At 34.3% G+C, this 4,875-nt stretch overlaps 1 non-coding gene across 1 annotated transcript; it reads left to right on the top strand.

Moving 5' to 3' along the window:
• Window positions 1–2,752: 2,752 nt before the first annotated feature.
• Window positions 2,753–2,853, top strand: LOC116456493 (small nucleolar RNA U13). Its single transcript, XR_004244716.1, has one exon. It is a non-coding gene; the product is annotated as a small nucleolar RNA U13 (small nucleolar RNA).
• Window positions 2,854–4,875: the final 2,022 nt, after the last annotated feature.

The following is a 4,875-nucleotide window of genomic DNA, read 5'->3' as shown; positions in this document are numbered from 1 at the left end:
GTGGGAGGAACCCTGTAACAACGGGGATATTTTTATGTTCATCGAAAAAGTAAAAGTGAATATTGGCAATACAATTAAAGGAATAAACATCTAACTTTGTAAAGCCACAGAAATAGACTGATAAACTAAACAGAAAACTGTGACAAAATAGGAAAGTAGGTCCAAATCATTATGTTAAAAGGAAAGAAAATCTTGGTCTGTCCAATAATTATTGTTTTTAATAAAGGTAAAACATAAGATGGTAAACACTTAGCAAAATTATCTGACTTTGTCTGAACCCCCAAAATATGTTTGAACACACACACACACATACACACACACACACACATACCCCACATTTTTAGCCACCCTGTGGTCCTGCTCTCAGAAATGTAGCATAATCCATTAAACAACAGTCGGGCTCAGGACTAAAATTCAAACTTCGGTCTGAGAATCACTAAGCTGTGCTAAAAATTTGCCATTGCTCGTTGTTTCAGGGTTTATAAGTTGGCATTTATTACATAAAACATCTCTTTGATAATGAGGTTTTCTATTTTAATGAGGTTTATGGCAACAACTTTGCCTTCGACATTTTGGAAATTCTGGCCTTGCTACAGAACTTGACCTAAAAGGGTGACATGACCACATGAGGGCAATGAGCCATAGGTAGCAATTTTCATACTTGACTTCAGTCATTCTCATGTACATTGATGTCCATGAGGGATTGGCTTGGCTGAAATCCAGTCATTTTGCACAACGAAACCTCTCTCCCCCAGTTTGTCTTTTTCTGCATCATTTGTGATCCTTGTAATATACCCTTTAGATTCAACTAATAGATGTGCCAAAAAAGTGGAGTCAAACAAACTATGTGCAGGGGTGTCCTGACTGTAGAAGAGAATTGAATAAATATGGCGAGCCCTTACATTTATCTTTGCATAGGCAGTCACATCCACAAGGGCTGCTGGTTCAATTTCCAGTCAAGAATAGTGAACAAGGGACTCCCCAAATTCCAGATATTCGATCTATGAATTCAAATGATAAAGTCAGTCACAGTTGTTGTGATAAAGATAGCTTTTATAGGTTTTAAAATCAAGAATGGGCTGGGAATGGTGGCTCACACCTGTAATCCCAGCAATTTGGGAGGCTGAGGTGGGAGGAACATTTCAGCCCAGGAGTTCGAGACCAACCTGGGCAAGATGACAATATCCTGTCTCTGCGAAACATACAAAAATTATCTGGGTGTGGTGGTGTGTGCCTGTAGTTCCATCTACTTGGGAAGCTGAGTCTGGAGGATTGTTCGAGCCTGGGTGATCAATGCTACAGTGAGCCAGGATTGTGCCACTGCACTCCAACTTGGGAGACAGAGCAAGACCCTGTCTCAAAAAAAAAAAAAAAATCAAGAATGAAAATATTATTAAGCAACAAACAAATATATAACAAACAATATCTGAACCCCTTTAAAAAATTTAACTTGCACATATTTGTCAATATGTCATTAAATAAAAGCTTTTGACAAATTTATTTCTTCTGCAGATTTTCTTTTTTCATCTAAGCATTTTAAAGTCATAGGAACTTATCCTGTGAGAGTCTTAAAGCCAATTCTTTCTTCTTTTTGCTCTTGGCATGTGGTCAGAAAAATGTCAGTCAGGATATGATGTGAATAAAAAGATTAACTTTAGACATAATAGAAATTATCGTAAGTACAAAGATGATTGATGAAAAAGAACAAAATTATTATCAACTTTCTCTAAAGATAGTGTATAAATAGTAAAATGTGAAAATGCAGAATCCTAAGAGACAACTACCAAGTGTCAAAGCAATTATTAATTAAAAGTGTACATTATATATTTCTGTAAAATATATTTAGAGAACATGGTCTACCATTTAGCATACTTTATTGATTGATAGCTAATGGTGAAACAAACTATCATTTCTCTTTCATGCTCAATCTGAAATTTCAAATTTAAAACAAGGTTATATTTTGTCTTATTTATTTGTTTTCCAAATCATTCACATTCATGAGGAAGTAATCCCATGGAAAGGCAAAGAGAATCCACTGTCATTTGCTTTCAGGTTATATTTATTTCAGTTGGAAAAAAATGATGGATGCTCTGTTTTGTGAATGAGGAAGTTGATTTTTCTCTACAATTGATGAGAATTTTTTTCTTGGATTTATTTCTCAAGGGTTATATTTTTTCCAAAAGTTTTAAGGTTCTACATATTATACACTGGACTAGCAATACATTATTCTAAGACCCTTCAAGGGAAAATTTCATTATTCTATAATCTTAGCTGTAGGGACCATGATTTAAATTTAACAAACAAAAATATTTATAAGATTAGGAAAAACATAGCAGTGATAACCTTACCAAAAATAATTCTTAATCTCACAGACTATGACCTAAAATAAATGCAAAGGAATCCTTGTTTTCAGCTTTTTGAAAAATATACAGGGCATTTTTTTAGTGATTAGAAATAGTGATACCTCACACACTTCCTGATTTAAAATTATATTTGAAAGGTATAGTAATACATCAAACAGTATGGTACTGGCATAAAAACAGACACATGGACCAGTGAAACGATAGCCCAGAAATAAATTCAAATATATGCAGTCAAATAATTTTTGAGAAAAGTATCAAGAGGACACAACAGGGAAAGGACAGTCTTCTCAATAAATGGTGCTGGAAAGACTGGATTTTCACAAGCAAAAGAATGAAATTAGATGCTTATCTTACACCGTACACAAAAATCAACTCAAAATAGATAAAAGATCCTTTTATGGTTCATAAAAATAGGGGTTGGGATTTCACACCCATGTGTGAGATGTGCCTCCCTTAAACCTTAAGACGTTGGCACGTTACCTATTTGATGTGGGAAAAACAAACAAAAAAAAGAATAAGAAACCTAAATGTTGAGACAGAAACTCTAGAACTCTTAGAAGAAAACATAGGAGAAAAGCTCCTGGACATTGGCTTTGGCAATGATTTTTTGGATATCACAACTAAAGCCCAGGCCACAAAAAACAATAATAAATAAGTAGAATTACATTAAACTAAAAACTTCTGCACAAGAAAGGAAAAAATTATCAACATGAAATGAGAAAAAATTTTGAAAACTATATATGTGATAAGGAGTTAATATCCAAAGGGCTTAAAGAACTCACATAACTCAAGAGTAGAAAAGTAAATAACTTGGTTGAAAAATGGGCCAAAGACCTATATAGATATTTCTCTGAAGAAGACATAAATGTCACAAACAGGTATATGTTGGTGCTCACCATATGAAAAAGTGCTCAACATCATTAATCTTTAGAAAATTGCAAATTAAAACCACTATGAGATACCATTTCACACCCATAGGATAGCTATTATCAAAAAATCAAAATATAACCAATGTTGGTAAATGTATGGAGAAAATGGAACTCTAAAAGATAATAAGTCTTGACGAGGATGTAGAGAATAGGGAACTATTTTACACTGTTGGAGGAAAAGTAGATTCAGCCATTATGAAAAATGGTATGGAGATCTCTAAAGAAATTAAAAACAGAGCTGCAGTATGACCCAGCAATCCCCCTTCTGGGCATATACCCAAAGAAAATAAAATCAATACCTAATAAAGAGATTTGCATGTCTGTGCTCATTGCAGCATTATTCACAATGGCCAAAATGCAAACCACTTAAATGTCTGCTGACAGATGACTAGACAAAGACATTGATACACACACACACACACACACACACACACAGAGGAATATTAGTCATCCCTAAAAAAGAATGAGATAGAAAATGGCTGATTAGAAGCTACTTTGGTTCACGACACTTCTGGAGAGGAATGAAAATGGGCAAGTGAATTCAGAACTTTCAATGGAAATATCCAGGTTCTTGTATTGGGATTGACTAGGCAAACAGCCCAGCCTGTGGAGAAAGAAGAAAAGCAGGAAGGGATAATGGCCCAGCTGGAAGCAGCACAGAGCCAAAGAACACTCCACTCCCAGTTAAAGGAAGTGGTGAGTGATTGGGTAGCATGATCTTGCTTATATGTGGAAGCTAAAAAACATCCCAATATACAAATACACAGAACAAAACAGTGGTTAGCAAGGGTATGAGGAGAAGGTGAGGAGGAAATAGAGTCAGAGGATACAAAGTAGCAGCTATATAGGATGAACAAGATACAGGATATGTAGGATGAACAAGTCTAGAGATATAATAACATGAGGATTATAGGTAATAAAATTATACAGCATTTTGGATTTATGCTGAATAAGTAGATTTTAGCTGCTCTTGCTACAGAAACAAAACAATGGTAACTATGAGAGATGATGAATATTTTAATTTGTTTCAGTATAGTAATCTTTTTATGCTCTGTATGTATCCCATAACATCATATTGTATATCTTAAATATTCACAATAAAAAGTTTATTAAGGAAAATAAATAGTGATACCTCAAAGTAACTTTTTCTGGGGACAAGAGTGTCTTTCTCCTTAAAAATTACTTATTTGGGCTGTTATGAATTCTCAACATCATCTCCAACAAATACGTATAGAATATGTTATCAGAAAATTATCAATAGTCCCTGTCCCACTTTTTTCTACATAAAAAACCCTTCTATTGTTCCATGTGATATTGCGGAAAAATCATTCCTTATATCTAGAAAAAAAAGAGCCTACGAATGAGAGGACTTCTGTACTTTTAAGACCTAGCCAAAACTAGAAACTATTTACATAGCTATGTGCCCTGAAATAGAATGGATAAACAAATTTTGTTCTATTCTGAAGGGTGGAAGAATATGTTCCCCAAAGTTTGCTACTTTGGTATAAGGATTATTTTGATCTAAGCAAACTCAAGAAACAACAGATGCAAGAAAGACATTTTAAACTCCCCTTTGCTTCCTA

Source organism: Hylobates moloch, unplaced genomic scaffold, assembly GCF_009828535.3.
Source record: "Hylobates moloch isolate HMO894 unplaced genomic scaffold, HMol_V3 SCAFFOLD_16, whole genome shotgun sequence".
NCBI lineage: Eukaryota > Metazoa > Chordata > Mammalia > Primates > Hylobatidae > Hylobates > Hylobates moloch.
Note: the sequence above shows the minus strand (reverse complement) of the source record. Positions and strands in the feature narration are given on the sequence as shown.